Raw genomic sequence first — 12,796 nt, forward strand, 5'->3', positions numbered from 1 at the left:
ATCGTCACTGGTGTTAGCCGTGAGCGAGAATCGAACCCGGGTCGCCAGGTTCATAGCGCAGCGCGCTAACCGCTACACTACCGCTCCCCACAAATATATACGCACAAACACACACATATATATATCTCCTGTATATAAACGAACGGCTTTGTCAAAAGTAAGGTTAGCTGGTGAAGCGCGGCTGCTTTGTTGCACTGAAGTGGAAAAGGAAAGAAGCCACGAACATTGACGCTTTAATTCATTTCTGGGAAGAATTCGCGGTGAAAACGAGAGAATAAATCGAGGTGGATTAGCGATGCCCTGGGGGTGGATGGGTGGGGGGGGGTAACACCTCGTGCCACTGCCATGTGACTCGGTTCATGGCTGAACAACAACGGCACTCGCTGTCCCCAATTTAAACCCCACCGATGCACAAGACCGTGTTCCTCTCTCTCCCTCCGTCCCTCCCTCTTTCCCAGCCTCTCTCTCACCCTCCCCAGCCGTCTCCTGCTTCTCTCCCTCACCCGGCCACTGAGCTTCCCCTCACTCACACGGCTTCTTGGTTCTTTCGGTAAAGTCACGTAGAATGGAAATAATAAAATAATAAAAATTAAACATTATAAAATAATTCTCACGACGTTTCGGCCACAAAGCAAGCAGCCGTCCTCAGGTGGAGAACAGGTCTGTTGAGAAGACATAGTCTTGGGCTTCCCCGAGGTCGACTGTCTTTTCAACAGACCTGTTCTCCACCTGAGGACGGCTGCTTGCGTTGTGGCCGAAACGTCGTGAGAATTATTTTATTATGTTTTATTTTTATTATTTCCATTCTACGTGACTTTACCGAAAGAACCAAGAAGATGAATCCCTGCAGTCACGAAAGCTTTAAATCGAAACTCACACAGCTCTCATCCTCGTTCACTCACTCCATTCTCTCAGCCTATCTCTCTATCAGCCTCTCCCACTCACCCCAATCCGTGTCAGCCTCTCTCACTCACCCTCTCTCTCAGCTTGTTACTCACTCACTCATCCTATATCAGCTTCCTCCACTCACTCTGTCTCTCTCAGCCGGTCACTCACTCACTGTCAGCCTCTCTCACTCACCCTCTCTCTCAGCTTGTTACTCACTCACTCACCCTATATCAGCTTCCTCCACTCACTCTGTCTCTCTCAGCCGGTCACTCACTCACTCACTATCTGTCAGTCTCTCTCACTCACCCTATCTCTCAGCCTGTCACTCACTCACTCTTTTTCTCACTCTCTCAACCTCCCTCTCACTCTCTCTCTCTTAGCTTCTCACTCACACTCTCTGAAAACCTCTCCCGAGTTCGATTCCCACTCACGGCCAACACCAGTGACACCTATCTGAACCGGTCTTGGGCCTCCCCTAGGTCGACTGAGCCTCAAACGAGTATCTGGTGTGTAAACATCGCCACTGGGGAGACAAAGGGGGCCGGCCATGGTGCTGGTCACCTATCCCCTCGTGTGCCGTGCCGGCCTTCATAGGTGCTCGCTAACAGCACTTGTCCCAAAGTCTGTTAAGGCTGCATGGGGGATCTTTTTTCTTTGTATGTGTACGTGTAACGGGAGGGGGGGTGGTTGGAGATTGGGGGGGGCGGGGGGTATTTTCTGCCCTGTCCCAAAGTGACTTCAATCTGGCTCTGAACAGGGTGCCAAGTTTTGGTGATAGTACGAAGAGTTTCCCAGGCTTCTACGAAGTGCGCTAACCACTACGCCACCGCTCCCTCCTTCCAACCCCAGCCCCCCCCCCCACCCCTGTATGTAACTGCACGATGTGACTGACCACTGCAGCCACGAGTTACTCTGCAAACACGGATTCGTCCAGTTTTCTTTTAAATATCCAATTGTGCTCTGGGCGTCTTGTTTGCAGATTTTGGAGGTCCATTTCAGAAGTCTCAAGGGAACCACGTGCCCCATTTGTCGGAGAATAACGGAGGGAAAAAAACAAGAAGAATTCAAGTGGCCTCTTTATCCTTCACGCGGGAAGGGGGCGGCGCACTTTCCCGCACACTCTGCTACGGCATTGATTGTCGCATGAAAACGCCAAACCGGAATTTATCCCAATCAAGCACACTGTCATTGCTAATGACCGTTCTTTGTGCGTGCAGCCATTGACTCGCTGCACATCATCTCCAGCACTCGGTTAATTCACACGTGGATGATGGGGTTGTTTTCTGTGCGGTCATCAACAGGCCGTGTGAGTCTATGGGTCTACATGTGAATATATGGGTCCCTATGTGGATCTATGGGTCTATATGTGAGGCTATGCGTCTCTGTGCGAGTCTATGCGTCTCTATGCGAGTTATATGGGTCTCTATGTGAGTCATATGGGTCTCTGTGCGAGTCGATATGCCTCTATGTGAATCTATTGGTCTCTACATGAATCTATGGGTCTATATGTGAGGTTATGGGTCTCTATGCAAGGCTATGGGTCTTTATGTTAATACATGGGTTTATATGTGAGACTATGGGTCTCTGTGCGAGTGCGTGGGTCTCTATGCTAGTCTATTGGTCTCTATATGAACCTATTGGTCTCTCTGCGCGTTTATTGGAATATGTGCGAGTCTATAGGCCTTTATGTGAGTCTATGGGTCTTCACGTGAGGCTATGGGTCTCTATGTGAGTCTGTGAGTCTCGATGTGAGTCTATGGGTCTCTACACAAGTGACCGGTGACCAGGCTAAGTCCATGAACTCACTCCACTTGGGGACCCGGTTTAAAAGCGGGCGGTTGACTGGAAACCTGATCTCGAACTCAGGACCCTCGGCGATGGCGGATCAGCACTCTCTGAGCCACCCGGCCACCTCCAAGAAGAATCGATTCTCGAATCAAACCGCGACCCGCGAATTGCGGCAATTCCACGAATATTGAGGCGTGCCATCTGACACGCGTGTCTCGTCGGCCCACTCAACACCTGGGTCCAGACAGTCCAGAGGATTGTCCCTCTTGAAGGGGTTCCCATTCTGTTCTTGCCTTGGTGTGCCAATGAGTTCAGGAGCCAGATGCCAACGACGAGGTCCTGCTGGATACGAGGAGGCGGATTCGGGAGAGGATGGGTACGAACAAAGCAATCATTGGAAGGACGTTATTAACCAGGTAAGGTCTTAACTGACTGTGATGTTTCCATCCTACCTGCCTATGTCAGCTGTTATTTCCGACTCTCTGTGTGTATCTCTCTCTATGCCTCTCTCTTAGATCTCTCATGCTCACCCTCCTTTTCTACAGTTACATGCTAATGTGTCACATTAACATCATGCTAATTTCTCACATTAACATCATGCTAATCTCTCACATTAACATAGCCACTTCTGTGCCCTCTAATTTCTCACATTAACATCATGCTAATCCCTCACATTAACATAGCCACTTCCGTGCCCTCTAATTTCTCACATTGACATCATGCTAATCTCTCACATTAACATAGCTACTTTCGTGCCCTCTAATTTCTCACGTTAACATCATGCTAATCTCTCACATTAACATAGCCACTTCCGTGCCCTCTAATTTCTCACATTAACATCATGCTAATCTCTCACATTAACATAGCCACGTCCGTGCACTCTAATTTCTCACATTAACATCATGCTAATCTCTCACATTAACATAGCCACTTCCGTGCCCTCTAATTTCTCACGTTAACATCACGCTAATCTCTCACATTAACATAGCCACTTCCGTGTCCTCGTCGAGGAGGCCGCTCTCCTCCTATCTTACAGTTACATGCTAATTTCTCACATTAACATCACTAGCCCCGGCCACTTCTTTATGACCCTTGGGCTACACCCATTTCAAACCTTTAAAACAGTCTGCCTCAGCAGCAGACCATGCTTTCCCACCTCACGACGGACGCTTGTGTTGCGCCCGAAACGTCGTGATTTATTTTATATTTTATTTTATACCTACGTGACTTTACCGAAAGAACCAAAGAGTAGAGAGAGTTCGCGTCATTTTGGCATTCCGCCTCTCTTGAAGGAGTGCAGATGGCAGTGGATTACCGTGCGGTTGGTACGACCCGAATATTCTTAGTTCTTTCGGTAAAGTCACGTAGGTAAAAATTTAAAATTAAAATTAATAAAAATAAAATAATAAAAATCACGACGTTTCGGAGGCAACACAAGTCTCCGTCATCAAGTGGGACCGTCACAGCCAGATTTGCTGTATCAAGTGAGGCAGGGATTCCAAGATGCAAGCTCTTAAATACAAGTTAAGGGGGAGGAGAGGGGGGGAGGAGCTTATCAGAATGTGGTAGCCAATGAATGGAACGTATCGTGACTTTACCGAAAGAACTAAGAGTATGAATCCTTGCAGTCACGAAAGCTTCAAATCTAGAACGACTCGAATAATGAATAATTGAAATGTATAAAGCGCCCTTAAGTAATAAAATAGTTCTCAGGGCGCTGATCGTTCTCTGGCCTTCACAAAACTCGGCCTTCGGGTCGGCTTTTGGCATCTCCCGATCGCATCTGAACTTTTTCCGAACTAATGACTCTCCCCCGGGGTGGCGGCATCATGGGTCTGCGGTTCAGGGCGACGCATACGGGAGACCGACGCGCCGGGCACGGAGCCACCGACGGAAAAGGTGGGGGGGAGAGGTGGGGGGGGAGGTGGGGGGAGGTGGGGGGGGAGGTGGTGGGGGGGGGACCAACGATCGTCTCGCATCCTCGAGAATTCCCAACAGTCCGCGTGAGACTTCTGCCAAGTAAACAAACAACAAACAAACACATTTTTCATGACTGCAGGGATTCATATTCTTGGTTCTTTCGGTAAAGTCACGTAGAAGGGATATAATAAAATAATATAAATATTTTTACATAATATAAATATATTTTATTATTTCCCTTCTACGTGACTTTACCGAAAGAACCAAGAATAACAAACAAACAATGACTTTTTTCGATTTAAAGCTTTCGTGACTGCAGGGATTCATCTTCTTGGTTCTTTCGGTAAAGTCACGTAGAAGGGAAGTAATAAAATAATAAAAATAAATATAAAACATAATAAAAGAAAATAATAAAATAAAATAATATATTAAAATAATATAATAATAAAATATTAATAAAATATTATTTTATTATGTTTTATTATTATTATTTTATTACTTCCCTTCAACGTGACTTTACCGAAAGAACCAAGAAAATTTACTTTTTTTTTATGCCGCGAAGGTGGAAACTCGGGGGCCTCCCTCGTGCGCGTAAAATTATAAACGCGAACGCCACCCCATGAAGAGACAAACCGCCCGCACGGAGAGAGGAGGGTGTCAGATTTATTTGTTTCACTTTTCAAACTATTATATTAATAATATATTAAGCCCCTTGGCAAATGGGCCCTCTCACTAATTGACCATAATCGGCCGTTGGGATGAAAGAAGGATTAATGTGGAAGGAGTTATTTTTTTTTCACCCAGCCCCCCGAGTCATGAGACTGCCTCGCTTTGTCTAAAGACAGACGTCTCACATGACGATCATATGAGCCTCACTCGAGGGCACTTATAAAGGAGAGGCCCATTCCTGCCAGGGCACTGCCAGCGTCGAGAGCTCGGTGGTCGCCGCCGAATTCTCTCTCTCCCGCCGCGGCGGGTGCGGAGCGAAACGTCGGACACCGTGCCCAAACGGCGCGGCGGTACAACTCCGTAAAGACGTCGTAGCGCCGCCGACTTCGGTAAAGTCGCGTTCCACTTCTGATCAGATGATTTTCATAATAATTATTACGATGAGATTCTGCACTATCTTCGATTTTATTTTCCAAAATGCAGCCAAGAGGAGGATTCGAGACGTAGTGAAACCCCAGGGGATCAGATTTGGTGGAGGTCGAAACGGGCGCGCTCACTCCGACGGGTCAAAAAGCGATGAAGCCGCTGGACGCTCAACACCGATGCGGTGGATGCTTTGGTAAGGTTTAAAGACGCGGGCTGCGAGCGAACGACGAGTGTTGGTCCGTGATGATATCGCTCGCTGATGCGTGCTGTGTCTGTAACCATAACGACACTGATCCTAACCTCGTGATTTCCCTCCAAAGTTTAAATGCGTAACCCTGACCCCTACCCCTAACGCTAATCACACATGGACAACAACAAAAAAATACTCTACCCTAAATGAAGTCTCAATCTTAGACGAGAAACGTTTTAATGATAGGCTGCTTTGTTTTTGCTGTTCAATCCAGCACAGAAAGCAGCGCTTGATTCATTAAATCTCGTGTTGAGGTTCGTTTTTGACAATGTGTGTGGAGCGGAGCGGCGGCATAGCGGTTGACGCACGGTCCTACGAAGCCGGTGAGCTGAGATCGATTCCTGGCCACGGCTAACATCAGTGGCAAGTGATACCTGAGTGAGTCCTGCAGCTCCCACCCCCTCAACCCAATTCAGCAACCCTCAAGGACCATCGTGGTGAGGTATGGTCAAAGCAATCTCCACGACTGGCGTGGAGAAGTCTTCGTTCAGCAGTGGATTGACCATGGGTTGTAAAATGTGTGAGATTGAAAGTGTATGAGTAGGGCGGTAGATGCCGTTTTCTACAAGAGACATAAACCCGTAAAAACGTTCGTCACTATAAATCCTTTATATGCGTGGCATCGGGGCGACTAGAGTCCTCTCGTCATCTGGCTTGAGATGGCTGCCACCTATGGGTCAGATGATTGTCTGGCAGCATTAAACAATTGGTAATGAAATATTTAAAAAAATTTCCCTAAACAGTGTAAAATTTTGGAAATTCTTTTTTCACGAAAATGCATTGTCACGCACAACGAGTCTGTGTGCAAAATGTAAGCTCGATTGGATCACGGGAAGTGAGTTAAAAAACGACCGAAAGATTTGCACGGTCCTAAGCAAGCAAGCGAACTTAATATAAAGAATTTAAAAATGAAACATGATTAACAAAATTAAACATGATTTGCATTATGACTGCAGGTATTGTGGTCTATGCAAACACGACTCCTTGTAAAAAGGTGTCAGTTTTGTTGCCAGATAGAAGGGTAAAAAAACAATTATCATATTTTTACTGGCAAATGAGGTTGCAATGATGATTAACAAATCAGTGATGTAAGGTGTTAGAAGGTGGTTTAAGTAGCGGTCCAAATTATATTTAACAAAAAAATGCATAACACCTGTAGTTAAACATCAAAGCCTTTCTGGGCTCACAAAGCCGACAAAGTTGACCACGACTAGAGGCCTTTCCGCTTGCGATGCTTTGCGGTGACTTTGCTTTGCTCGAGTGTCTTCGCGTGCCACAGGTCGGACCGAAATGCCGGGAGAAAACCCATCACGCGGAACAGCACAGGGCACTCAATCCCTTGCGGCGCAGCGAGCCCCGCCAAGTAACCCACTTGCTGTACTCCCTACCGCAACGCACCACCTCGTCGCCCTGGCAGGTGGGTGCGTCAAGGACGCCACCGTCGACAGATCGCCGGTCGACATCGCGACGCGCACCACCGCTGGCTGCTGGAGCCGGAGATCGATCGAAGTCGTCCATCCGTACGCGATCCACCAAATCCGCCCACCCCGGGTCTCGCGAACAGAGGACTGTCTACGGTTGGAGGGCTTCCCTTTGTCATCCTATGCCTGTAATCGCCTCTAAGGCAAGGACAGCAAAGGGGACCCCTGTACCCCGTCCAGCAGCGGAGCGCGCAGTCACCCGCAGCTACGAACCGCAACCTCTGATTCGCACGGTTGGCTACGTGACGGTGCGAATGGCGAATGAGGTTCATCACGCAGTAGCATACGAACGTCGTCGCGGTCGAGCCGTCGATGAATTGCTGTGATTCCGGGTTGCGATTCGGTAAAAAAAATGTACGCGATCCACCTAAGGTTGAAAGCGTGAACGCGTTTGCTCTGTCAGTCAGTCTGTAACGATTGGTGGCTGTGGGGTGGGGGGGGCACTATACTTATTATTTGGATATTACGAAGCCACTGGAGCTATGCACTTATAAATCTCGATTGAGAACTCATTTCTTTAGAACTGCTTTTTTGTGCTGAGTTTGTTATCCTTCCCCCGCACCTCTGATTAGCACGGTTGGCTAAGTACGGTGCGAAAGAAGTTCAACACACAGTACATTCCGTACATATACTCTCCTAAGCATGATCCTGTAATGATCAGCGGTGGCCAACGCGTGGATCGCGAGGGGATTTTTTGTTGTGGATCTCAGGACAAGTCAGAAAGAACGCGATTGTTTTCGATTTAAAGCTTTCGTGACTGCAGGGATTCATCGTCTTGGTTATTTCGGTAAAGTCACGTAGAAAGGAAATAATAAAATAATAACAATTAAACATAATAAAATAATTCTCACGACGTTTCGGCCACAACGCAAGCAGCCGTCCTCAGGTGAAGTACAGGTCTGTCAGACGCTGTCTTTCCGACAGACCTGTTCTTCACCTGAGGACGGCTGCTTGCGTTGTGGCGAAACGTCGTGAGAATTATTTTATTATGTTTTATTTTTATTATTTTATTATTTCCCTTCTACGTGACTTTACCGAAAGAACCAAGAAAACGCGATTGTTGTTTGGATGACCCTGGAGATCTTCGGCAGGTCTCACGGAGTCTTCTACGGGCGGGTCCTGCCGAGTGTTTCGGTAGCAAGGGGGATGACGCTGCGATGTGGAATCCCAATTGAGTAACTTTCAGGTCATTTGGGAATTTTGGCCAATACCGGTTAAAACATTTTTTTTTGTTGCAGGACAGGGGAAGCGAGAACACAACAAAACTCCACACGGATAGACACTCCAACACTGGTGTGCATTAAATACGCACTACAATGACAATAGTTTAAAGCGATTTGAAGCATGTTTTATTTTCAAAATGGAAATATGGTTTTGGGGGGGAGGGGGCAGAGCTTTGTGACGTCAGATTTGAGGGGGGGTCTGACTTTTTGTGACGCCGTGTGACGACGGGGGGGGGGGGGGGGGGGTCAAAAATCTTCAAAATCGCCTGACGTCATTTATGGACGGCCCTTACCTGGTGCTGATTGTTTACAAACCGTGCACTTCGACTGAGTGGAGGCCCAGGACCGGTTCAGATATTCGCCATCGACGTTGTTTGTGAGCTGGAGATTTGAACTCGGGTCGCCGGGTTTGTATTGCAGTGCAATAAACCACTGCGCCACCGCTCCCCGCCTGCAACGCAAAGATCCCCCGTATAACCTTAGCAGACTGTTGGGGAAAGTGCTGTTAGCGAGCAGCACCTATTAAGGCCGGAACGGCACACGAGGGTGGCCAACACCACGCCCGGCCGCCTTTGTCTCCCCAGTGTAGATGTTTACAGACCGTACCGGGTACTCATTTACGGCTGAAAGTCGACCCAAGGGAGTCCACGAACCGGTTCAGATGATCGTCACCGGTGTTGGCCGTGAGCGGGGAATCGAACTCGGGTTCGCCCGGGTTCGTAGCGCAGCGTAGCGCGCTAACCGCCACGCCACCGCTCCTCACCTGCACCGCGGACACTGCAATGACACAAAATTGTGCGGCGTTATCCACAGCTCTGGTCATGCAATCGGCAACCAAAACACCAACGAGCAGAGCCATTTAGTGAGAAATTCGGTGAAAGATAGACAAACAACTCAACACTTTTAAGAGCCGCAACGCACCCGTGTGTGTGTGTAGGTCAGAGGTTGGGAACGTCCGGCCCGCGGGCCGTATAAGGCCCACGAAATCATTTGGGTCTGGCCCTGCCAAGGCAACCGCAGGCGGGACTCGAAATTCAATAAATCTAGGAGCAAACCTGGAAAAGCAGTTGCGAGTAGCAGCAACATCATCAATACCAGCTAACATCACACGCCTCGCCAAAGAGAAGCAGTTCCCGCCATCACATTAGGGGTGAGTTAATTAAATGTTTGACCAAATTTCACAGGCTGATTTTTAAGTTCATCATTTTGTATGGCCCGCGAATGATGTTATAAATATCCAAATGGCACTTGGCAGAAAAAAGGATCCCCACCCCTGCCCTAGGTGCTGAATACGAGACGGCGATGGCCCCTTGGATTTATAATAATTAACGTCACGAAATTTTGATCACAGTTCCTATGATTACTGTTGTTACATTTTTTTGATAGCTTAATTTTGGTGATTCGAAAACATATGGTTAATCTAAATTGTCTTAAGGTTGTTGTTGTTGGCACCACATTGTGATTTTTGCACACGGCATTTTAATACGTTTTTTTATTTTATTTTGGAATATTTGCTGCTTCATTCCAGGATGTTTCTGTTGCGCGTCGTCGCTTTGGGATGTTCTGTGTTCATATTTCGCTTGTTGCGGTTGCACCGGACTTAAGAGCCGCATGGCTCACAGGGCTATATACCTAATAAATGAAACTTGAAAACGTGAAACTTGAAAACGTGAAACTTAAAACGAAGCGGTCCTCAGTGAGTCGCGCGCGGCTACAGAACCTCTGGGTGCCTACCACTGCCCCCCCCCCCCCCCCAATCATGACCACGTCTGAGCATCCTCAGAAGACGAGTGCCCGTCCAGCCTCAGGGCTTGAACGCAGTCGCGTCTCGGCGTGTTGGCTGGGTCAGTGTCTCAGCCACGGGACACCGTGAACCCGCAAAACTACGAGACCGCAGAGATCAAGTTCAAGTTCAAGCTCATTTATTTGGTGTAGCCCTGTGAGCCATTCCGCTCTTGAATCGGGTGCAACCGCAACAAACAAAAAACATAAACATAAAACATCTTAAAGTGAATATGTGACTGAGTGCAAACAGAAAATCCAAGAAAAGACAGTAAAATATTGCAGAAAAAGCACCGTACACAAAAATGTGCAAAAATCCCAGTGGGATGCAAGTCAAACAACAACAACAACAACCACAAGACAACTTAGATTAAGGCCATCAGTCTAACGCTGTACTACAATAAACAAACATGGCCAAACCAAAAAACGTATCGAAAATCACCAAAATAAAGTCATAAAAGCAATGAAACAGTGGTCATAGGAACTGTGACCGAATTTCACAATAAACGATGTAAACAACATGTACCACCCGGGGCTCGGGGCACAACGCGAATGGAAAATGCCACTTAAAAGTTCCACGCAACACACGAAGATATACGATCTAGCCACTCCTGTTTACGCTCCCTCGACGCCGAAACATTGCAAAGTGAAAACCCACGACCAAGTCAACTTGGAGCGTCTTGGCGGGGTGGTGGCTGACAGAGGTCGCAAACGGGTTTTGATTCCTTACCCGTACCCGTACTCGGCCGCACCAGGGTCGCAAATGGGTACCCGTACGTACCCATACCCGGCCGGGTACGGGTACCCGTTCCCTATCCGTACCCATACCCTACCCGAAATGAGTGACAAACGGTTACTCACCAGTGACTCACGGCCTACCCGTACCCGTACCCGGCCGCACCAGGGTCGCAAACGGCTACCCGTACCCGGTTGGGTACGGGTAGCCGGGTATCGGGTAGGGTACGGGTATCGGGTAACCGGTTGCGACCTCTGGTTGCTGATCGCAGAGACCTGTCAACACACGCAACCCACACTCTTTGTTTGTTGTAGGACAGATTTAGACTGATGGCCTTAATCTAAGTTGTCTTGTGTTGTTGTTGTTGTTTGACTTGCATCCCACTGGGATTTTTGCACACAGCGTTGGTGTACGGTGCTTTTTTCTGGAATTTTTGCTGTTTTCTTTTCCTGGAGATGTTTTCTAGTTCATGTTTTTGTTTGTTGCGGTTGCACCCGTTTCAAGAGCCGAATGGCTCACAGGGCTATACCTAATCAATGAAACTTGAACTTGGAACGGGGCACAGTTGGCGGATCACGCAGAGACGGTGTCACACGCGGGCAGAGATTCTGCTTGAGACGACTGTGTGAAGTTCGCCTGCTTAAAATACTGCAGTAGAAAAGATAAACAAACATTAAACCAGCCAAACGTAGAGTCGTCTCAAGCAGGGGTTCGCTTTGCAACGTTTGAGTTGGCCTCGTCTTCCTGATGGCAGGCAAACTTCGATTGCTTGTGTTGTAATCGAAACGTCGTTTTTTTGTTATTTTATTTGAACCTATCTACGTGACTTTACCGAAAGACCCAAGAATATGAATTCCTGCAGCCACGAAAGCTTTAAGCTACGAGACCACTCAAACACTGCAATTATTTGTTATATTCTTTGAACCCATCTACGTGACTTTACCGACAGACCCAAGAATATGGTCTCGTAGCGTGGTGTATTTCGTCTAAATTCTGGTCAATCTGTAATTGTTTTCAAACTATTCTATAAACTATGTTTTTTTTTAAATTTTGCCAGGTAAGGCCCACTGAACTACACAGCTCTTTTTCAGAAACGACCTGGCGATCACACATGTTAGCCCAACCTAGTGGCTTACCACGAGGAAATGTACAACAGCCAAATACTCTAAAACGCGTGATGTTGATTCTAAATGTGGAGGGGAAAAACCAGAAGACCCGGAGAAAAAAAATCCACGCGACCACGGGGAGAGAGAGAGAAACAGGTAAACTTCAAGTATACAATCTTGATTAGAAGTTTTAGTGACTGCAGGAATCCACATTCTTTACTTCTTTCGGTAAAGTCACGTAGGTATAAAATAAAATAAATCACGACGTTTCGATCGCAACACAAGCGGTCGTCCTCAGGCGGAAAAAATATCATCCAGCGGTGGAACTGCTGAACCAACAGGTGTCAGGGTCGGGATCGAACCCACGACCTCCTGTATACCAGGGGAGGGCGTTGACATCTCATAGCCACCGCGGCGACCATCTGAGCGTGGTACACGCCCTGCATTGCCTGCATGGCCTACCCAAACTGTGTAGAGGGGAGATGGTGAAGGTGCAGCCCTGCAGTTACTCTTTGGTTCTTTCGGTA

This window comes from Lethenteron reissneri, chromosome 1, assembly GCF_015708825.2.
Source record: "Lethenteron reissneri isolate LAM-NWPU_2019-01 chromosome 1, ASM1570882v1, whole genome shotgun sequence".
Lineage (NCBI taxonomy): Eukaryota > Metazoa > Chordata > Hyperoartia > Petromyzontiformes > Petromyzontidae > Lethenteron > Lethenteron reissneri.